The 24,755-nt window shown below is 37.0% G+C and overlaps 1 pseudogene; it reads left to right on the top strand.

Annotated features, from left to right (window-relative positions):
• The first annotated feature begins 21,650 nt into the window (after window positions 1-21,650).
• LOC114221088 (malate dehydrogenase, mitochondrial pseudogene) lies at window positions 21,651-22,354 on the top strand (annotated as a pseudogene).
• Window positions 22,355-24,755: the final 2,401 nt, after the last annotated feature.

Genomic DNA, 24,755 nt, shown 5'->3' with positions numbered 1-24,755 from the left:
AATTTCCCCAATTTTTCCTTTATTCAATACCTTAGTACTCATTCTTTTAGGAAAGACACTTTTAATCATGCTTTTAGTAGATATGTAATATGTATTTATTTCAGAAAAATTAGAAAATACAGATAAGTGGGGCACCTGGCTGGCTCAGTTGGTGGAACATGCAATTCTTGATCTCGGAGTCATGAGTTCAAGCCCCACATTGGGCATAGAGCCTATTTAAAAAAAAAAAATTAAAAAAGGAAAAGGATAAAAGAAAACAAAGAAAATACAGATAAGCAAAAGGGAAAATGATCACGCATAACCTCATCTGACCTAGAGATAACTGTTTACCTTTTGGGATATATATTTGTAGATTATTTTCTGTGTATGCAGAGATAGAAGTCCACTCTGTACCTATTATTTTAATGTACATATGTCTGTGTCAAATAGACATCTCTAAAACTTTTATAATGGCATAACATTCTAATAGATTTTCTAATTTAATTGGTTCCCTACTTAGGTATGTTGGATTGCTTTCTAATCTTTCAATTACTGACAACTCTGTGGGGGTTTAGGCAAAAAAATCTTCACCAAACATCTTTCATTATTTCCTCGGGTTCCATTAATTGTAATTAATAGACTTTTAGATAAAAAGGATGCACAAAACTCAGTCTTTTGCTGTGTATTACTAAAATAACCTTTGTAGAAGGCAAACCAATTACTATCCCATTTAAATAGTATTAACATATTTTAACGGGTTTCAGTTTTAATGCATATCCAGTACTTCCAAAAGTGTTATCTTTCTCCTGTTGTTAGCTCTTTGGTAAAGGAATTCCACAGATTTGGGATAAAATCAGTTCTGTGTGACTTAGGATAATTTAGTTAACCTTTCCAAACCTCCATTTATCAGTATAATTAAGATAAAACTTTCTTAGAGGCTTATTGGGGGATTAATTGCACACAGAAAATGTCCAATTAAATACCCAATTCATACATATAGATAATTTACTGAATGCCTTTAAGTTCTAACTATATGTCATGTTTTTTCCTGGTCAATTACCAAAGAATCATTAACTTTATTTTGCTCAGACATACAGAGAACAGGTACTCCTTTAAGTGTTTTCACTGTCAATGACAGACAATATCATGCTCATCAGGAAGAATTCTAGCATGAGAGTTATTGCTTTAGTCATGGGAATAAATGACAATAGTGTTGATGTCTGGATTCTAGTTGCCTCCTGTAATGTTATGATACAATAAATATATATTTGGTTTTGTTCCCAGTTCCTGGCACAGATCTAAAGCCTTTACTTCCTGAGTGTTAGTGGTGAGAGAAGCATCTTTTGTTATTCATAAGCCCTTTTCATCATACCTGACTTTATCTAATGAGGTGACAATTGAAGGATGGGGGTTGGTTGCCAGAGGAACCAATCATGTGATTACATGGTTGAAACTTTGAGCTCCTGCTCTGACCTCTGGGGGTGGGGGGGAGCAGTGAGGATTGACTTCATCACCAAAGGCCAATGATTTAATCAATCATGCTCATGTAATAAACCACCATAAAAGCCCTAAACAAAGGAAGAACTTTTGTGTTAGTGAACACATTTAGGTGCTGGGAGGGTGGAGTGCCTGGAGAGGACTTGGAAGCTCTGTACCACCCACCCCCTATACTTTGCCCTAGGCATCTCTTCCATCTGGCTGTTTCTGAGTTATATTTTTTATAATAAGCCAATAATGTAAGTTAAGTGTTTTCATGAGTTCTGTGAGCCAATCTAGCAGATTATTAAACCCAAGGAAGGGGTTGTGGGGACCTCTGCTTTATAGCCAGTTGGTCAAAAGTAGAAGAGACTCAGACATGGAATTGGTATCCAAAGTGGTGGCAGTCTTGTGGGACGGAGCCCTTAACCTGTGGGATCTAAGCAAACTCTGAGTACTGTCAGAAATGAAGTAAACTGTAGGATACACAGTTGGTGTCTGGAAAGAATTGGAGAATTGCTTGGTGTGGAAAACCCATACAATTGGTGTCAGAAATGTTGTGAGCAGCCAAATAGTCTTTTCTTTTACCTTCCATCTGGCTCCATGCCTCATGTGCAATGAGGTTCTGTTAGGTCTTTGTCACAGAATGAACATGTAAATAGAATAAATCACCAAAATAGATCAATGAATGAATGAATGGACCCTATAGAATACCCCTTGAAGGAAGATGAAAATTTTTTGCACAATGTGCTGTAAACCCTGAGTAAGTACAGACTAAAAATATAAAAAGGTTATATTAGATAGCAGATTTATAACTAGAAATTAAGTCATCCCAAAGTGTTATACAGAATAACCTTTAAAGATACTGTGCCTTCCTACCAATTACCAGAGAAGGAAAAAAAAAAAAAAGTTCTGACCAGGATGAGAATCATCATGTTTATAGGTAGTGGGGAACCTTGGCTATGACCTGGGACCTTCAGACAAAGTTTAGACATGGCCCCTAAAATAGCTGTAATATCATGGGAAGATGGGTGAATTCTGTTCATGTAAGACCCATCCTGGGGAGGAGTTAAGATGGTGGAGGAGTAGGGGAACCCTGGGTTTGCCTCCTCCCTTGAACACAGCTAGATAAATATCAAATCATTCTGGACACCTAAGAAATTGGTCCAAGGACTGAGAGAGCAAAGCTGCATGTCTACAAGTAGAAAAACAACTACCTCATGGAAGGTAGGAACTGTGGAGAGTTGATTTGGGGGAGAAAAGAGCTGAGGGCACTGTGGAGGGGAGGGAGGCCTGATCACATAGAGAGGAGGGAGAGAGAAAGAGAGAGAAAGAGTGAAAAAAGAGTAAAAACATGCACAGGTGATTGCACAAGAAAAACTCTTTCCCAAAACCATTGATTTGGAAAAGGAGAGGGGCTGAATACCACAAGTTTTTATAAGCAGTGAAGCACAAAATCTGAAATTTTAGAGGTCCCCGCCATTGCCAGGGTTGTGACTGGCAGGCCTGGTGGTGCACCAGTTGGGAAGGAGGGCAGAGACCCAGGAATAGACAAAAAATGTCTTTTGGACCTCTTTTTTTTTTTTTAAAGATTTTATTTATTTATTTGACAGAGTGAGACAGCGAGAGAGGGAACACAGCAGGGAGAGTGGGAGAGGGAGAAGCAGGCTTCCCGCGGAACAGGGAGCCCAGTAGGGGGCTCGATCCCAGGACCGTGGGATCATGACCTGAGCCGAAGGCAGACACTTAACGACTGAGCCACCCAGGTGCCCCTTGGACCTCTTCTTAATATAGCCATTACTCTCAGGAGCAGGAATATAACAGGCTTTCCTAACAATCATACACAAAAAAACCCAGCAACTTTGACAAGATGACAAAGCAGAGGAACTCACAGGAAAAAGTAATAGCCAGGGATTTAATTAATACAGATATAAATAAGATGTCTGAACTAGAATTTAAAACAACAATTATAAAGATACTAGCTGGGCTTGAAAAAAGCATAGAAGACACCAGAGAATTCCTTACTGCAGAGTTAAAAACACTAAAATCCAGTCAGGCTGAAATTAAAAATGCTATAATCAAGATGCAAAGCCAAAGGGATGCCATGACAATGAGAATGGATGAAGCAGAGGAATGAATCAGTGATATAGAAGATAAAATTATGGAAAATAATGATGCTTAAAAGAAGAGGGAAAGAAATGTATTGGATCAAAATGTAGACTTAGGGAACTCAGCAACTCCTTATAGCATAATAATGTTCGTATCATAGGAGTCCCAGAAGATGAATAGAGAAAAAGGAGCAGGAGGTTTATTTGAGCAAATTATACCTGAAAACTTCCCTAATCTGAGGAAGGAAACAGACATAAAAATCCAAGAAGCATAGAGAGCTCCTATTATATTCAACAAAAGCTGGCCATCACCAAAACATATCATAGTCAAATTCACAAAATACACAGACAAGGAAAAAATTCCAAAAGCAGCAAGGGGAAAAAAGTCCTTAACCTACAAGGAAAGATAGATCAGGTTTGCAGCAGATCTGTCCACAGAAAGTTGGCAGGCCAGAACAGAGTAGCATGATACGTTCAATGTGCTGAATGTGACAAATATGTAGCAAAGAATACTTTATACCACATTAATAAAAGGAAGGATATGAACCATATGATCATTTCAATAGATGCAGAAAATGCATTTGACAAAGTACAACATTGATTCATGATAAAAACCCTCAACAAAGTAGATTTACAAGGAACATACTTCAACATCATAAAGGCCATATATGAAAAACCCACAGCTAATATCATCCTCAATGGGCAAAAACTGAGAGCTTTTCTCCTATGGTCAGGAACACGACAGGATGTCCACTCTCACAACTGTTATTTAACATAGTACTGGAAGGCCTAGACACAGCCATCAGACAACACAAAGAAATAAACAGCATCCAAATCGGCAAGGAAGAAGTCAAAGTTTCACTATTTGCAGACAACATGATACTCTATGGAGGAAACCCAAGACTCCACCAAAAAATTGCTGAAACTGATACATGAATTCAACAAAATCAAGGTATAAAATTGATGGAGAGAAAGCTGTTGCATTTCTCTACACTGATAATGAAGCAGCAGGAAGAAAATTAAGGAATCAATCCCATTTACAGTTGCACCAAAAACCATAAGATACCTAGGAATAAGCCTAACCAAAGAGGTAAAAAATTTGTACTCTGAAAACTATGAAACACTTAAGGAAGAAACTGAGGATAACACAAAGAAATGGAAAGACATTTCATATTCATGGATCAGAAGAACAAATACTGTTAAAATATCTATACTACCCAAAGCAATCTACATAAATCCCTATCAAAAAACAACCAGTATTTTTCACATAGCTAGAAGAAGCAGCCCTAAAATTTGTATGGAACCGCAAAAGACCCTGAATAACCAAAACAATCTTGAAAAAGAAAAGCAAAGCTGGAGGCACCATGATTCCAGACTTCAAGCTCTATTACAAAGCTGTCATCAAAACAATATAGTACTGGTGCAAAAACAGACACATAAATCAACACAACAGAATAGAAAACCCAGAAATGGACCCACAACTATGTGGTAACTAATCTTTAACAAAGCCGGAAAGAATATCCAATGGAAAAAAGATAGTCTCTTCAACAAATGATGTTGGAAAACTGCACAGCATCATGCAGAAGAATAAAACTGGATCACTTTCTTACACCATATACAAAAATAAATTTAGAACGGATGAAAGACTTAGATGTGAGATGGGAAACCAAAAAAATCCTAGAGGAGAGCACAGGCAGGAACCTCTTTGACATTGAGTGTACTAGCTTCTTACTGGACATGTCGCTGGAGGCGAGGGAAACAAAAGCAAAAATAAACTATTGGGACTTCATCAAGATAAAAACTTCTGCACAGCAAAGAAAACAATCAAGAAAACTAAAAAGCAGCTTATGGAATGGGAGAGGATACTTGCAAGTGACATATCTGATAAAGGGTTATTATCCAAAATCTATAAAGAACTTATCAAACTCAACACCCAGAAAACAAATAATCCAATTAAATAATGGGCAGGAAACATGAATAGACATTTTTCCAAAAAGGCATAGAGATGGCTAACAGACACATGAGAAGATGCTGATCATCATTCATCATCAGGGAAATCCCAATCAAAACCATGATGACATAGCACCTCACACCTGTCAGAATTGCTAAAATTAACAACACAAGAAACAATAGATGTTGGTGAGAATGCAGAGAAAGGGGAACACTTCTGCACAGTTGGTGGGAATGCAAACTGGTACAGCCACTCTGAAATACAGTATGGAGGTTCCTCAAAAAGTTAAAAATAGAACTACCCTATGACCCAGCAATTGCACTACTAGGTATTTATCTAAAGGATACAAAAATACTGATTCAAAGTGGTACATGTACCCTGATGTTTATAGCAGCATTATCAATAAGGGAGAGAGAGCCCAAGTGCCCATTGACTGATGAATGAATAAAGAAGATGTGGTACACACACACACACACACACACACACACACACACACACACACACAGGAATATTACTCAGCCATCAAAAAGAATGAAATCTTGCCATTTGCAAGGTCATGGATGGAGCTAGAGTGTATTATGCTAAGCAAAATAAGCCAGTCAGAGAAAGACAAATACCATATGATTTCACTCATATGTGGAATTTAAGAAATAAAACAGAAGAACATATAGGAAGGGGAAAAAAAGAGAGGGAACAAACCATAAGTGACTCTTAACAATAGAGAACAAACAGGGTTGATTGAGGGAGGTGGGTGGAGGATGGGCTAGATGGGTGATGGGTATTAAGGAGGGTACTTGTTATGATGAGGACTGGGTATTGTATGTAAGTGATAAGTCACTGATTCTACTCCTGAAACCAATATTGCCCTGTATGTTAACTAACTAGAATTTTTTAAAAAATTTGGAAAGGAAAAAAAATAAAAATAAAAATGTTGAATGTTAAAAAAAAAAAAGACCCATCCTCTTGTTCATCGGTCAAATGGGGATATTTTCATATTTGTGTTGCTATGTTGTCATATGCTCCATTATGTCTGGGATTCTCCTTGACAGGACAACATTAGAAATGTTTGGTGGATCAGCTCTAAGTCTAACATTACTATAAGTCATTTTTTGTTATGGTAAAACATACATAAAATTTACTATTTCAATTTTTAAGTGGTCAATTCAGTGGCATTAAGTACATTCATAATGCTGTGCAACCATCACCACTATCCATTTCCAGAACTTTTTCACCATTTTAAACTGAAACCCTGAACCCATTAAGCAATAACTCCCTATTACTTGTCTCCTCAGCTCCTGGTAACCATAATTCTACTTTCTGTCTCTACTAATTTGACTACTCTAGGTACCTCATATAAGTGGAATCAAAATATTTGTCCTTTTAGGTCTGACTTACTTCTCCTAGCATCATGTTGTCAAGATTCATCCATGATGTAGCCTGTATTAGAATTTCATTCATTTTTCAGGCTGAATAAAATTCAATTGAATGTATATACCACATTTTGTTTATTCATTCATCTGTCCATAGACATTTGTGCTGTTTTACATTTTGGCCTTGTGAATAATGCACTATGAACATGTGTGTACTGATTTAGTCCTTGTGTTGGGGACTGAATTATGTCCCCCCAAATTCATATGTTGAAGCCCTAATCCAAAATGTGACAGTATTTGGAGACTGAGTCTTTAGGAAGTAAGTAAGGTTAAATGAGGTCATAAAGGTGTGGCCTCAATCCATTAGGACTGTGGTTTTGTAAAAAGAGGAAGAAAGCCCTCACCCTGTCATGTGAGGCAGCAAGAAGGTGGCCATTTGCAACAGGAAGAGAGTTCTCATTGGGAACTCAACCCCACTGGACCTTGATCTGGGATTTCCAGCCTCCAAACTGAGAAAATAGATTCTTCTGCTTAAGCCACACCATCTATGACATTTTGTTATGGCAACCTGAGCTAACTAAGACAGCCTGCTTTTAATTCTTTTGGGTATATACTCAGAAGTGGAATTGCTAGATCATGTGGTAGCTCTAAGTTTAATTTTTGGAGGAGCCAACATACTGTTTTCCATAGGAGCTGCACCATTTTTATATTTCCACCAGCAATACACAATTGTTTTGATTTCCTCACATCTTGCCAACTCTTTCCCTTTCTTTTCTTCCCTTCCCTTCCCTCCCCTCCCCTCCTGTCCCCTGCCCTCCCTTCCCTCCCCTCCCCTCCCTCCCCTCCCCTTTACTTTTCTTTTTCCTTTCTTTTCTTTCTCTATCTCTTTCCTTTCCTTTTTCCTTTTCTTTCTCTATCCCTTCCCTTCCCCTCCCTTCCCTTCCCTTCCCTTCCCTTCCCTTCCCTTCCCTTCCCTTCCCTTTTACAAATAGCTATCCTAATGCACATGAAATGATATTTCATTATGGTTTTTGATTTGCCTTTCCCTATTGGTTAGTGCTATCAATCATCTTTTCTGTGCTTATTGGCCATTAGTACACCTTGGGAGAGATGGCTATTTAAATACTTTGCCCATTTTTAATTGGCTTGTTTGTTTTTTTGTTGAGTTGCTCTAAGTCATTTTGAAAAGAATCATATTAAAAACAAAGCATCTTTTTAGACGAAGCTTCCAGTTTCCATATAATACTGACTTTTGGGAATTTCTTTGCTATGCTCAAATTTCATATTTTCCTGTTAAAATTTTTTCATGTTTACTGGGAAATTTGGATTTTCATCTTAGCATCTGTGTTGTGAAATATTGATGACTGTACTTTCTGGTATGTATTCTAATTTAGTTGCTAGTTGGATAAACCACTGTGGTAAGTTGGCCAAATCATACTTTAAAAAATTTACATTTTAGCAGTTCAAATTCATATTTTCTTCCTAATTTTTCAAATTATTTAAATGATGTCCTCCAAGTTCTCATAACACAGCAAATCTGTTTTTTTACCAAATTACTCTTCTGTAACAAAATATTATGACCCTCAACTGAGAAATATCTCATAATCACTTAGAATTTTTTTTGTCTAAGAATAGATGACATAATAACTAAATTTATTGCCAAGACAAGATTATGAATTGACCTATGGATTAGTTTCCTATGGCTGTTATAAGAAGTTATAACAACCTGGTAGCTTAAAGAAACACAAATTTATTCTCTTACAGTACTGAAGGCTCAGAAGCCCGAAATCAGGTTCACTGCACTGAAATCAATGTGCCACCAGGGCCCTGTTCCATCTGGAGGCTCAGGGGAAGAATCTGTTTCCTTGCCTTTTCCAGCACCCAGAGGAGTATTTCTTGGATTCCTTGTGTGTCCTCTTTTCCATCTTCAAAGCCAGCAACATAGCCTCTTGTTTCCGGTGTTGTGATGCTTTCTTATTCTGAGTGTGTGAAATTTCCTTCTAATTACCTCTTATAAGAATTTCTGGGATTTAAAATAGTATAGCGGTTCCTCAAAAAATTAAAAATATAAATACCATATAAATCAATAATTCCATTGCTGGGTATTTACCCAAAGAAAATAAAAATACTAATTTGAAAAGATATATGCACCCCCATGTTTATTGCAGCATAATTTACAATATCCAATATGGAATCAACCTAAGTATTCATTGATAGATGAAACAATAAAGAGATGTGGTGTATATCTACAATGGAATGTTGTGCAGCCATAAAAACGGATGAGTACTTGCCATTTGTGACAACATGGATGGACTCGGAGAGTATTATCAGACTGAGGAAGACAGATACCATGTGGTTTCACTCATATATGGAATCTAAAAAAAAACGAATAAACAAAAAACAGAATCAGACCTATAATTATAGAGAACAAACTGATGGTTGCCAGAGGTAAGAGGGTGGGGGAATTCGTGAACTGGGTGAAGGGAAGTGGGAGATACAGGTTTCCAGTTATGGAATGAATAAATAATGGCAGTAAAAGGCATAGCATAGGGAAAATAATCAGTGATATTGTAATAGGATTGTATGGTGACAGACGGTCAGACTTGTGGTGAGCAAAGCATAGTGTACAGAGATGTTGAATCACTATGTCATACACCTGAAACTAATGTAACATGGTGTGTCAACCATACTCAAAAAAGTTTTTTGAAAAGAGAATACTTGTGATTGCATTTAGGGGACACCTAGGTAGTACAGGCTATTTTTCCCGTCTCAAGTTAATCATCCTGAAGTTAATCATATCTGTAAAGACCCTCCCAGCTTTTTTCCCTATATACAGTCACATCCACAGGTTTCAGGGATTAGAATGTGGACATCTTTTGAGGGACCATTTTTCTGGTCTTCCACAAACCATATAAGGCTCTTTGGAAATTTAAAAAGAAAAAAAATGAGAGACTATGGACTCTGAGAAACAAACTGAGGTTCTAGAAGGGAGGAGGGTGGGGGGTTGGGTTAGCCTGGTGATGGGTATTAAGGAGGGCAGATATTACATGGAGCACTGGGTGTTGTACGCAAACAATGAATCATGGAACACTACATCAAAAACTAATGATGTAATGTATGGTGATTAACATAACATAATAAAATTAAAAAAAAAGGAAGCTGTAAACATCATAGATGTTACTGAATCCTAGTTCTGTAAACAGTTTAAAGTTTAATGCAATTCACCTGTTTTATTTATTTATTTTATTAAAAAAATATTTTATTTATTTATTTGACAGAGAGAGAGCGAGAGCAGGAACACAAGCAGGGGGAGTGGGAGAGGGAGAAGCAGGCTTCCGGCGGAGCAGGGAGCCCGATGTGGGACTCGATCCCAGGACCCTGGGATCCTGACCTGAGCTGAAGGCAGACACTTAACAACTGAGCCACCCAGGCGCCCCAATTCACCTGTTTTAATCATGCTAACTCCTCACTTTTTCTTTTTTTCTTAACCTCTTGCAGTTTGGTTTCTGCCCCATGCTACTGATAAATGCTTTCAAAAGTTTATCAGTGACTATGGAGCCAAATCCTGGAGCATCTCTCTTTGGTTTTCATCCTCTTCATTCTCTTTGAAATGTTCAGCACAGATCACTTTTTAATAAATGAAATCTTCCCTTCTTTAAATGCCTATGACACTCACCTACTGGTTCCTCTTCTTCCATCAAAATCATCGTAAGGAATCCTTTTTTCTTCTTGGGTGTCTTTCATTCTCCTAACCCATGAAATAGAAATTCTTTGAGGTTCTATGCATGGCTCTGTTTGTTTCCCTTTATTGTCTGTTGGGTTTAGATCCTGGGTTAATGAGACTTGCAGATCTCTATCTTTAAATGTGAATTCTAACTAAATGCCTGGGACAGCCATCTATTTCCTGCTCTTTTACAGGTCATGGGCTCAGATATCCTGGTATCATCTCCAACCTACCATTTCTTTTCTTTTCTTTTTTTTTTTTTAAGATTTTATTTATTTATTTACTAGAGAGAGAGAGAGTGTGAGAGTACAAGCAGGGGGAGTGGCAGGCAGAGGGAGAAGCAGGCCCCCCGCCAAGCAAGGAGCCCGATGTGGGACTCGATCCCAGGACCCTGGGATCATGACCTGAGACGAAGGCAGATGCTTAACAGACTGAGCCACCCAGGCGTCCCTCCAACCTACCATTTCTAAAAACAAAATTCATCTCTCATTCCTCCCACCAGTTTTTTGTTTCTGTTTTTCCAATTTCCATGAAGGTCAGCGACCCCACCATTATGTTAGAAATTTTGCTATCGTATTCCTTACAAGTAGGCTTTGTTATAACTTTTTGAATCTTGGTGAAAATAGTTTTTGGTTTCGTTGTTTTTAGCTCAGTAGTCTGGAGCAGTGCTACTCAGAGTGGTCCGTGGGTCAAGAGCATGGAAATCTGTTAGAAATGCAAATTCTAGGTCTTATCCCAGATCTTCTAAATTATAATCTGTATTTTAACTGTGGTTTAGCAAGCTCTTCAGTTGATTCTGATTTGGGTGGCATTCAATAACCACTGTTTTATAGTCTAGTCCAGATTGGCATTGCTTCATACTTAGATTAGCCCAACAGCTTCTTACTAGGTGAATCTCCTTATTTTCAGTCAAATATCTTATGGACAATTGTTTTCTTTTAAAATTCCTATCCTGTCTGTTAATCTTATTTCACATCTTATAGCACTATGTATTTCACATGTATGAAATATGTGGAAACTTGCCTGAAGGACATGTTTAAGGTAAATAGATATCTAGAATTGATTAATGGACTTCTAGTTTTTCTTTCCTGTTTTGAGTGACAGGCTGTGTCTGGTGTTGCTGAGGCTTGCCACTAGTATTAGCTGTTGTTTTTTTTTTAAAGGAAAATTTACATAAAATTTCTAAGCCTTTTAAGTTCCTTTTAGCTTTCTTCATGCAGTTAGAATTCATGGCAATGGTTTATTTGAGATAATCTCTTTTTCTACTTTTCATTAGCTAAAGCCAAGGATACTAGGAGGTCCTTTTGTTGGATTATTGGCATTTGGAAAGAATTTGGAAAGAAGGAAGAAAGTCTCCAAATAACCTAATTACATAAATTAGAATCTGCCCCATCACTCCTGAATATATTGATTTAGCTAAAATTTAGTGTTCCATGAACATCTTTAAAAAAAAAAACTGAATTGAACATTTGCCAATGTGGAGATATATGCTGGAAACACAACTCAGTATTTAACAGGAACTCTCTTGTTGCTCACTGTTTAACATAGGAGACAGACTAGTAAACAGACCATTAAAATATAATAATAATGTAAATGACCCAAGCCCCCCTGCTTTTTGGATGTCAGAGAAGCTCTTAAGTCTGCTACACATGTGTGAAAAATTCAGCAGTGTAAAGACTGTTGTGAGTGGCACATCATTTGTTCTGCAAGAGTAGAACAAGAGCGGCAGGACTGTTGGTGCTGGGAAAATGGCAGGGTCAAAAGTCCCTGAGATTGTTTTTAGTGGCAAATCTTATTGATTTATTCTACAAGAAGAAACAATAGAAGCAAGCTCTTAGCAAATCATGCCCATTTAATTTCCCTGACAGGAAGTTTAATTTGTGTTAGCAATGTGTCCCAGAAAAGGGAGTTGAAATGAGGTATCAAGTCATTCATTCATATGATAATTTAAGAGTCACGTTGAACCAAGATAAGATTGTTAAAACATTCACCGAAGTCACTTTCCTAGAGATTTCTTGATGAATTAAACTGATGATTCATTCTTTCTCAGAGAAGAAGCAGGTAAGATAAGAAGAGCCAAACAAATTATTTAGTCAGAGGTTCTATGCCTTAATGAATGTAACTACTGATTTTATATTGTCCATTTAACAACAAATAAGAATTTTGTAGTTTGCCATCTATATGATATAAAACCATTGAGAATAATAAACAAAATTGAATATCCATAATATAAAGAGAGTACAAAATGTTTTTTAAATACTTCAAAACAGGTATTTTTCCTTCCTTCCTTCCTTCCTTCCTTCCTTCCTTCCTTCCTTCCCTCCCTCCCTCCCTCCCTCCCTCCCTCCTTCATTTCTTATTGTTAAAGTGGAAGAACAAGAATTATCCTTCATAAATTTCTGAGCATTGGTTTAACCTCAAAGCTTTCTTGGCCATTTATAGGAAAATATGGTATGGAACCAACTAATCTTACTTTTTGGTACTACTAATACACTTAATCCAAGTGATAGGCATGAGGCCACATTTAAAAATATTATCTCCTGCACATATATTAGTAGAATCACATTTCAAGTGTATATCCCATTGATTTGAGTAACTATATTTATAAATGTATCACCACATTTATAAAGGACAGATGAGTATACAGAGCACAATCCTAGGCATGTTGTACATGAATGGAAAATAGTCTTTCCCTTAAATTTACAATGTTCTTGAGAAATCTAAACTGACGTGCAAAACCATGGAGAACATATGTTGCTGCCTGGAAGTAGAAATAATGAGTACCCTACTAAATAAGTACAAAAATGAGCAAAGTGATGCTCAATTGTGAAGACTTGAGGATAAAGGCCTTTGCTGTTTTGCTCTGCTGAATATCTACTAGCGCTGTATAGGTTGGTAGAGTTCCAGATTGATGTTTACATGAACTTGTGTTTATATGACATTTAGAAACCATTGGCATGTATCTCTTTGAAGTTTGTTGTAAGCAGCATAAATCAAATCAAATTTTATTAAGTTATGGCAGCTTTCTACTTCTGGGACATTTTAAAGGCTCCACTTGCCTGTCTCAATATAGAACCTCTGGAAATCAGAGGGTGGTGAGTAGAATTACAGTACATATTAGGGTGTTGTTTCAACTCTATTTAATCTCATCCTCAACCTCACTTCATATCAATGATTTGTCTTGTCATATCTTCTTAGAATGCTTTCAAGTACATTAATCTTTTGAAAAAATTAGTTTCTGCTAATATAGCGTTTAATAACCTTTCTTAACCTTTGTCCCATTGTGATGAATCTTATGTCTTTCTTTAATGTTACTTGAAATTTTAAAATAAAATTTTGTGACAGACAATAATAGCCAAATATTCTTGTACTTGTTAACATTTCTCAGTCTCCTCTGCATTTAGGTTGGAGCCTTATAAATATTCCAGACATATATATAGTTTCTGGGCCAGGGCAGTTAAGGACCAAGTATCTCTACCATCTCTTTCTCTCTTTTATCTATGTAACTGAAAGTGAAGAAATGTAAGATGGTGGAGTTGTAACACTGAGAAGCCTGGACCCCTGAGTCACTGCTTGGCCAGCTATTTTCACACATGAGTGGAATATAAACCACTGTAGTTAAGCTGCTGAGATTTCAGGATTTATTTGTTATTGAGGCATAACTGAGAATTACTTAAATAATGAATGCAATATGAATCAGAGACATGGGATAAAAGGCCACCTCACATGCCTATTTTACAACCACTGAATGGGGTTTTGATTTAAATTAGTGAGCTTCTGAGTGGCATTTGAGGCATTGAGTACTTCCAAAGAATGAAGTATTTTCTGCCTGTGATGAAGATTTAAATTGCCTAAGGAATCCTTTCTCCACTAATTTTTTTAATATATTGTGGTTCTATAATATTGATACCAAAAACTTCTGTTATTAAAAAGTAATTTTAACTATTGGTTAAATAATTGAAGTTATTTTTTCCAAAGATTTGCTTTTCATACATGTTTTTCTGATTGTAAAATGAGCATATGCTCACTGTGGGAGAAAAATTTTAATAAATATACAAACTAAATAGAAAAATGCCCTGAATCTCTCATAATCTTAAATACCAAGATTTAAATATTAATATTGTTGGGTAATGTTTCCTTTCAATCTTGTTACTTTATGTAAGTACATGTTCTTATTTTGAAGATTCACAAGTATTATATTGTTTCTTCTTGGTTTTACATTTATTTATAACACAAGCTCAAGGTCTTCTCCACATTATTTAAATACTCCTTGTAAATTTTGTTTTAGGTTTTTTGTTTGTTTGTTTGTTTCTTGCATTTTAACTAGGGCTTCCTTGAAATAGATTAGCTTTTGGTTAAGACAATAACTTTGTGTGAATTTTCTTTTTTTTAATTAACATATAATGTATTATTTGTTTCAGGGGTACAGGTCTGTGATTTATCAGTCTTACACAATTCTCAGTCCTCACCATAGCACATACCCTCCCTAAAGTCCATCACCCAGTTACCCCATCCCTCCCACCCCCCTCCACTCCAGGAACCTTCAGTTTATTCCTGAGATTAAGAGTCTTTTATGATTTGTCTCCCTCTCTGGTTTTATCTTGTTTCATTTTTCCCTCCCTTCCCCTATGATCCTTTGTTGTTTCTCAAATTCCTCATATCAGTGAGATCAAATGATACTTGTCTTTCTCTGATTGACTTATTTTGCTTAGCATAATACCCTCTAGATCCATCCATGTCGTTGCAAATGGCAAGAGTTCATTCTTTTTGATGGCTGCATAATATTCCATTATATATATGTACATATGTGTATATATATATACATATATATATGTATACACACGCACGCACACACACACACACACACACACACACACACACACCCCCCCCACATCTTCTTTATCCATTCATCTGTTGATGGACATCTAGGCTCTTTCCATAGTTTGGCTATTGTTGATATTGCTGCTATAAACATTGGGGGGCATGTGCCCCTTCAGATCGTTACATTTGTATCTTTGGGGTAAATACCCAGTAGTGCAATTGCTGGGTCATAAGGTAGCTCTATTTTCAACTTTTTGAGGAACCTCCATACTGTTTTCCAGAGTGGCTGCACCAGCATGCAGTCCCACCAACAGTGTAAGAGGGTTCCCCTTTCTCCATGTGTGAATTTTCAATCTGTTTATTTGTTGGATTGGTCCTGGCCACATTGAATTTGTGAGAACAAATGTATGGAATTAAGACTGTGTGGTACACACACACACACACCAAAGGGATTGATTTGTTTGACAGTTCTAGCTACATCTACTTTAAAAAGTTGACTTTTATTTTAGAAACAGTAACTTGAAGAACAGTATGGGGTTATTATTTCAACTGAAGAAGCACTTACTGAGCACCAACTTATCAAAGTACTGTACACTGCTATAGATCAGAAGATGATCATTCCTGCCCTAAGAGAGCATACGCTCTAGATGAATTCTTAAATAAATGGGTTCTTGGCTGCATGTCTGTTGAACTTGAGGAAGTACTGGCATTAACACCACTTAGGTAAATTACACAAGATGCACTTGTCTGAGTGATACAAAATGAAGTTACTACAATTAGACTACTCAGCAGAGATTCACAACATTTGCCAAAGAAGGCACAAATCTTGTCCCACGACAGAAAGCACTAGTAAGCATACAACAGCAGATGGTAATGTTTGATTGTGTGAGGATCCACTGTACTGTCTGGGAGCATTACTCTCCCCTTTGTGTGACAACCTAATTTATAATGTTGAATTAGGCTACACACCATCTCATCTGGACAAGGTCAGCTTCATGGCTGTGTGACCAGTGCAGCTGCATGGCACCCATACTCCAAAGGGGACTCTGTACTTGGAGTTTAATGCTCAGTTATTACCATCCCCAAATTCTTAATAATTTATGTTTGAATTTGTGTTGTATAAGTAAAGTCTGCTAGCAGAATGGAACTTGCACTGAGGGCTTGGAGCTTTGACCTCCCTTCCTTGCCTGCATCACCATAATGGGTTCTCAGCCACTTGCTTCCCTGCCCCATTCAGCAATTACTGTTGCCCATCACTCCTGGTGGGAGCCTGGGCATGGGAAAGGTCAGTTTGGGGCACTTGTGTTCCACTCAGTCCTAGGCAGGGACCAGGCACCAGTGACACCCCACAAGTATCTTTTTGTTCAAGGGAGAATAACATTAAGTAGCAAAATAAAAACAACAAAGAACCACCATGACAGGTCAATTGAGAGAATGAAGAAGGAGGGAAAAATTTTTATCCCTCCTTCCATCCCAGGCTAAAAAGATCTGATCCCAAATACTTGCCTGAATACTATGAGGTAGAACCAGAACAAGGACCAGTAAAATTACCCACATGTCTCTGAATGTCATCCAAACAGGCCCTTGGTCTAGCTCTTTGGTATTATCTAAGGGCATTAACAGGCCCTTAGTCTAGGATCTATTTGGCATTATCTAAAATTATTTGGTATGAAAAAAATCTGTATTCATGTCTTTACTATTCTCTGTTGATCTGAAATTAAGATAATATTTCATAAGGACTGTAACATTTCAGTTTTGTCAGCAATCTTTATAACCATAGATGCGTAAGGAAAAAAACCCAACATATTTAAGCTAAAAAAATAGGGAAAATTAGGTATGAATTGTCATGAGGAAGTGACTTATGAGCCATATGCTTATTTTTAAACCAAATATGCTGTTTATTCATTTATGTATTCATTTATTAAGTACCAACCAGAATATAGAATATAGCTAGAGTCTGGAGATAGGATGGCAAGCAAAAATGATGTGGCTCCTGACTTCAGAGAGCTCACAGACTAATGCTCAAGAATGGCATTCATAACATAACTGCATGATTGAATGTGCAATTACAAACTGAGATAAATGCTCTGAAAGAAAGGAACAGACTATAGGAGCAGATAAGAAAAGAACCTAACCTAGCTTTGGAAGTCAAGAAACACTTTTCTATAAAGGTTGAGGAAAGCTGAAGAATCAGTAGGTAATTGGGTGAACAGGGCTGGGGAGAGGAGACATTTGCAAAGGCACCAAAGTAGGGTGGGAGTGAGGGGAGCATGACCTGTTTGAAGAATTACAATGTCATTGGCAGAGCTTAATTAGTGAGAGAGAGGAGAGTTGTGTCAAGTGAGCCTAAGGAGTAGACAGGGACCAGACCATGCAGAGGCTGGTGGACCATGCTAAAGACTTTGATCTGCAGCCTAGGAACAAAGAGAAGACATTGAAGGTGTTTAGGAATGAGGTTGGTAGAATTAGGGTTTGTGCAAGATCAGATTTATGATTTGTTAAAGATGACTTTGCCTGCAATAGGGAAAAATATTTTGGAAGGAGTCTTAGGTGAATGCAGAAAGTCCTGTTAGGAGGCTGGTGCCATAGTTAGGTAACAGGCAGCCTGGACTAGTGGGTGATAGCAGACACAGAGAGTCATATGGATTCAAGAGACATTTAGAGAACAAATCAATGATGAATTGAATATAGGAGGTATCAAAGAAAATTTCAAGTTTTGTTGGCTTGCATATTTTGATTGTGAGTCTATTCATTGAGATAGGAAACAAAAAAAAATGAGGTTCAGAGATAAATATCATGAGGTCGATTGAGATGCCCCAGGCATTCAAGTGTAAGTGTTGAGGAGCTATTTGTACATATGAGTGAGCTTTTACAGTATGGGGCTTATAAATGGGTAATTGAAACCTGGTAGATGATTATGTTCCTGCAAGGGGAACAGAAAGAGAGCTGTATCTTGAAAACAAGGGAAAGAAAGTGTTTCAAGAATGAAGGAACTGATTCAAGATATTGAATGTAGCCTAACAGATGAAATAAGAGCACTGAAACATCACAGTCTTGACTTTGGCAAGAGCTTCTTGCACAGAGTGATGGAAAAACATTGGAAAATTTGGAAGTATGAAAATGAAGATCACTTTAAGCATCTCTGAATATGTGTGACCATTATAGACAGAAGAAAGAAAACAATGGCTGGAGGGGGATGAACATGGTAGAGTTTTAAACTGAAGCAGCTTAGATTGATGAAGCAAATGTGGAGGTTTTGATACTATCACTGAGAAACAAAAATATATCTGTTTATAATTTATGCATAAGGCCCATTGGTTTCCTTTTCAAATGTACATTTCCTTCAAACTACATTGTAACTTGAGATCTTTCCCCTAGTAAGCATTCTTTTAATACTAACTCCATGACACTTGTAATTGCATACCTTCTCTCTGGAGATCCAAGGTGAACGATGCACAAAGTGTCATTTACAAATAAGCAAAATGTGACTATTGCCAAATTGTTTTCATAACAATGCTGTCTGATGTAATTCCCAAAGGTTACATTGCTGAGTTTGAAGAAAAATTGGCTTTAAGCTTTTTGTGATTGCATGTATTCTTTCTCCCAAATGACATATTTTTGGAGTAGATCACAAATGAGTAAGTTGAGTAAGATTTAGAATAGAATAGAGTTGGCAGAACGTTTTTTTACATGTGTTCTGTAGTTAAAATCATAAATAGCAGTATTTTTTCCAATTATGTTAGTAAAGAGGCAATTATAAATAGTGAGGAAAGCCATGGATCAGCTTTCAATTTCCATGTGCCTATTTTGAATATTATCTGTGAATACCACAGGCATCTTTGTACTTTCTTCTCTTATTATTATAATTGATGAGTCTGTGTTTATAATTGTCAACACATTTTGGTGAACTTTCTCATTCCTTGGACCCCATTACACAATGATATTTTCCCTTTTCCCCTTGCTGCACTTTCTCTACAGGTGCTCCAAGTTTAACTGGGATGATTCGAAACTTTTTTTCTTTCTTTTTGTTTTCAAAATTTGTTGGTATCAGTTCACTTCTTAGATTTATGTAAATGTTCATATTTTACCTCAGATTATATTCACTTACTTAACTGTGTATTTCCCAGTGTCCTTATCTTCCTCCTTCAGACCAGTTACCAATTTCCTGTCTTGGGTGTTTCTTTCCCTCCCCCGTGAGATCACTTTCCCAATTATTACTATTATTTAATTTTTAATAAGATTTTATTTATTTGTGAGAGAGAGAGAGAGCACAAGTGGGGGGAGCAGCAGGCAGAGGGAGAAGCAGACTCCCCACTGAGCAAGGAGCCCAACGTGGGACTCCATCCCAGGACTCTGGGATCATGACCTGAGCCAAAGGCAGACACTTAACCAACTGAGCCACCCAGGCGTCCCCACTTTCCCAATTATTTGGGCTCAAACAAGGTCAGCCTTCATTCCTTTTCCTTTGCCACCAATCCAATGAGTTGTAAAGTTCCTAATCAACTCCTTTTAAAGAGACTAATTCAAGTACGTGGCATCACATCAATAGAGAACAACTTCTGAGAAGCAATAGTTTTCTGCTTCGCCCTTTCCCACCTGCACTTCCATTCTCAAAGGAAATACACTTTAATTGTATTTTGTTCTCCTGGTGGTCACTTCAAAAATTGTAGATAATGTACTTATACTTGAATTTATTTATTGATCTAGCAACTTCATGTCTACTGACTCCCAATATAAAAGATGAATCTTTTGATTCTTTACCCTTCCTCTTCTTCTGATGTTCTGATATTTATATTTGTAACTAATTCTTTTGTTTTTGTTTCTTTAACCTATCTAAGCATCTGTTTTTTGTCCTTTAACTCTTTATATTATTTCTTGATCTCCTCTTTGTAAAATGAGAATATCCCTTCCCTCTGTCTTTATTATAGTCTTCAGTTACCTTTGATCTGCAACCACTTCCAAGTTTTCTGTGTTTGATTATCTCTGAAAGTTTATAATCAATAAATATTGCCTACATTATTATAACCTTACATATATATATCCAGAGGTTGGCCCCCATTGCATTTCTTTCTCCCTAGATTCAATGTCATTATCCCCAGGCCCTGGAAAACCATGTGCTTTGTTTTCAGGTCTTTTGAATTCTGTTTTTTTGTTGTTGTTGTTAAGGAAAAGTGATTATTAAGTTAGAAAGTATTTCCTCTGTTTTTTTTTTCTTCCTCTGAAAGAGATTATAGAGAACTGATATAATTTCTTCCTTAAATATTTATTAGAATTTACCAGTGAGCCCATCTGGGCCTGGTATTTTCTGTTTTGGGAAGTTATTAATTATTGATTCAATTTCTGTAATAGATACAGGGCCTATTAAGATTGTTTATTTCTTCTTGTCCGAGTTTTGGCAAATTATGCCCTTCAAATAATTGGTCCATCTCACCTAGGTTATCAAATTTGTGGCAAATTATGCCCTTCAAATAATTGGTCCATCTCACCTAGGTTATCAAATTTGTGGACATAGAGTTGTTCATACTATCCCTTTATTATTCTTTTAATGTTCGTATGATATATAGTGATGTCCCCTCATTCATTTCTGATATTAGTAATTTGTGTCCTCTCTTTTTTTCTCAGCCTGGCTTGGTTTCAGGTTTGTCAATTAATCGATCTTTCCAAAGAACCAACTTTTGCTTTTATTGATTTTTCTCTCTTGATTTCCTGTTTTCAATTTTATTTACTTCTGCTCTAATTCTTATTTCTTTTCTTCTTTTTACTTTGGATTTAATTTGCTCTTGTAATTATTTTTAAGGTGGAAGCTTGGATTATTGACTTTAGAAGGTTCTTCTATTCTAATATATGCATTGAATGCTGTAAATTTCTAGGTACTGCTTTTGCTGCATTCTATATTAAATTGTGTTTTCATTTTCATTTAGCTCAAAATATTTAAAAAATTTTTTTGAGATTTCTCCTTTGATTCATGTGTTATTTAGAACTATGTTGTTTAATCTTTAGGCATTTTGAGGGAATCGGGCAGCCCCTTGCACTTCTCCTCAAGAACAGTCCCTTGGTGAGCCGCTTAATCCTCAACGATATTGCTCGTATGCCCGGAGTGGCCGCGGATCTGAGCCACATCGAGACCAGAGCAACCGTGAAAGGCTACCTCGGACCTGAGCCGCTGCCGGATTGCCTGAAAGGCTGCGATGTGGTTATTCCCCATGACCTGTTAAAACCCCATGACCCGGGATGACCTGTTTAACACGAATGCCTCCATTGTGGCCACCTTGTCTGCTGCCTGCGCCCAGCACTGCCCTGAGGCCATGATCTGCATCATTTCCAATCCAGTGAACTCTACCATCCCAAACGCAACGGAAGTTTTCAAGAAACACGGAGTCTACAACCCCAGTAAAATCTTCGGGGTGACGACCCTGGACATTGTCAGAGCCAACACTCATTGTGGAACTGAAGGGTTGGATCCCGCTTGAGTCAATGTTCCTGTCATTGGCGGCCATGCTGGGAAGACCATCATCCCCCTGATCTCGCAGTGCACTCCTGAGGTGGACCTTCCCCAGGACCAGCTAACAGCCATCACTGGGCGGATCCAGGAGGCCAGCACAGAGGTGGTGAAGGCCAAAGCTGGAGCAGGCTCAGCCACCCTGTCCATGGCGTACGCCGGAGCCCAGTTTGTCTTCTCCCTTGTGGATGCGATGAACGGAAAGGAAGGAGTTGTGGAGTGTTCCTTCGTTAAGTCCCAAGAAGCAGACTGTGCCTATTTCTCCACTCCATTACTGCTGCGGAAAAAGGGCGTTGAGAAGAATTTAGGCATCAGCAAGATCTCCCCTTTCGAAGAGAAGATGATAGTGGAAGCCATCCCTGAGCTGAAGGCCTCCATCAAGAAGGGAGAGGAGTTTGTGAAGAACATGAAATGAGAGGGGCAGCCAGCGAGCAGTCTGTTTCCCTAACTTATAAAGGCATCATGTCCCTGTAAAGTCATCTCCTGCCCCCTGTGTTTGAGTTGCATTAACCATGAGTGTCATGTTAGTGTCGCCATCCCTTCCAAATCCCCGGTCTGTCTGTGGGTGCATCAATAAAAGCAGGCTTTGATTTTCTTAAAAAAAAAAAAATTCTAGTTTAATTCCATTGTTTTCTAAGAGCAGACATTATGTGATTTTTATTCTTCTAAATTAGTTAAGTATATTTCATGACCCAGAATTCTTGGTGAATGTTCCATATGAGACTGACAAGAATGTGTATTCTGCTCCTGTTGACTGGATCTAGATGATTGAGGATGTGTTGAGTTCAACTATGACCTTACTGATTTTTTTTTTTTTTTTTTTGCCTGCTGGATCTATCCATTTCTGATGGAGAGGTGTTTAAGTCTCCAACTAGAATAGTGGATTCATCTATTTCTCTTTGAAGTTCTATGAGTTTTTGCCTCATGTAGTTTGACATTCTGTTGTTAGGCTTATCATTTTAAGAATTACATCTTTTTAGAGAATTGACCCTTTCGTCATTATGCCCCTCTTTATCCCTTATAAATTTTCTTGTTTTAAAGTCTGCTCTGTCTGAAATTAATAGTTTTGCTTTCTCTTGATTGGTGTTAGCATGGTGTATTTTTCTCCATCTGTTTACTTTTAATCTATATATGTCTTTATATTTAAAGGAGTTCTTTTTTGTAGACAGTATATAGTTGGGTCTTGTTTTTTGATCCACTGTGATGATCTCTATCTTCAAATTGGTTTATTTAGGCCATTGATGTTCAAAGCGATTATATGCATTTGTATTGATATGTACCATATTAGCTAGCTCTTTGAATTACTTTAATTGCTCTTGCTCTTTATTCTCATTTTTGTCTTCCACTCTTTTTTTGCCTTTTGTCATTTTTACTGAGCATTTTATAAAATTCCATTTTCTCTCCTTTCTTAGTATATCACATTTCTTTCTTTCTTCCTTTCTTTTCCCTTTCTTTTTTAGTAGTTGCCCTACAGTTTGTAATAAACATTTACAATTAATCCAAGTCTCAAATAACACTCTATTGCTTCATAGATAGTGTATTTTATAATAACAAAATAATCCTAATACCTCCCTCCCATCCCTTGTATCATTGCTGCCATTCATTTCACTTGTTTATAAGCAGACATAAAATATATACATTGAATACATTGTTGCTATTGTTTTTTTGAGGAAACTATCGTCTGTTAGATAAATTAAGAATAAGAATTTGTATTTTACTTTTATTTATTCCTTCTCTGATGCTCTTCCTTTTTTATGTGGACCTGAATTTCTGACATACAATTTTCTTTCTCTCCAAAGAAATTTTTATTAAAACATTTCTTGTAAGGCAGGCCCACTACCAACAAATGACCTTATATTTTGTTTGAGAAAGTCTTTATTTATCCTTCATTTTTGAAGGATAATTTCACAAAGTACAGAATTCTAGATTGGTTGTTCTTTTCTTTCAACACTTTAAATATTTCCCTTTAAATATTTCTCTTTTCTTGCTTGCATGGTTTCTGAGAAGTTGGATATAATCCTTATCTTTGTTTCTCTATAGGTAAGGCTTTTTTTCCTCTGGATTGTTTCAGAACTTTTTCCTCTTTGATTTTCTGTTGTTTGAATATGATATGCCTGTGTATATCTTGTTTTGTTTTTGCCGTTTGGTATTTGTCCTCCTTGTAGTTTTCTAATCTTCTTGGATCTGTGGTTTGATGTCTGACATTAATTTGCGGGAAATTCTCATTCTGTTTCAAGTATTTCTTTCATTTCTTTCTCCTTTCTTTTTCTGTTATTCCCATTATGCATACATACACCTTTTGTAGTTGCACCATAGTCCTTGGATATTCTGTTCTGATTTTTTCAGTCTTTGTTTTCTTTGCCTTTTAGTTTTGAAAGTTTCTATTGGTATATGTTCAAGCTCAGAGATTCTTTTCTCAGCCATGTCCAGTCTACTAATGAGGCCATCAAATACATTCTTTATTTCTGTTACAGTGTTTTTGATCTTTAGCATTTCTTTTGGTTCCTTCTTAAAATTCCATGTCTCTGCTTACATTGCCCATCTTGCATACTATTTTATCTATTAGAGTCCTTAGCATAGTAATTATAGTTGTTTTAAATTCCTGGTTTAATAATTCCAACATCTTGCAAACCATGTCTGTTTCTAATGTTGGCTCTGTCTCTTCAAACTGTATTTTTAGCCAGACATGATGTACCAGGTAAAAGGATTTGCTATAAATAGGCTTCTAGTAATAAGGTATGGGGTCAGGGGAAGTCATTCTATAGTCCTATGATTAGATTTCAGTCTTTTATAGAGACTGTGCTTCTGGAATGTGAACTTTACAAAT

The sequence above is a fragment of the Eumetopias jubatus genome, unplaced genomic scaffold (genome assembly GCF_037043125.1).
Source record: "Eumetopias jubatus isolate StellerSeaLion01/CBP00866 unplaced genomic scaffold, mEumJub1_p1.0 scaffold_1, whole genome shotgun sequence".
NCBI classification, from domain to species: Eukaryota; Metazoa; Chordata; class Mammalia; order Carnivora; family Otariidae; genus Eumetopias; species Eumetopias jubatus.
This window is presented reverse-complemented; position numbering and strand designations above follow the sequence as displayed.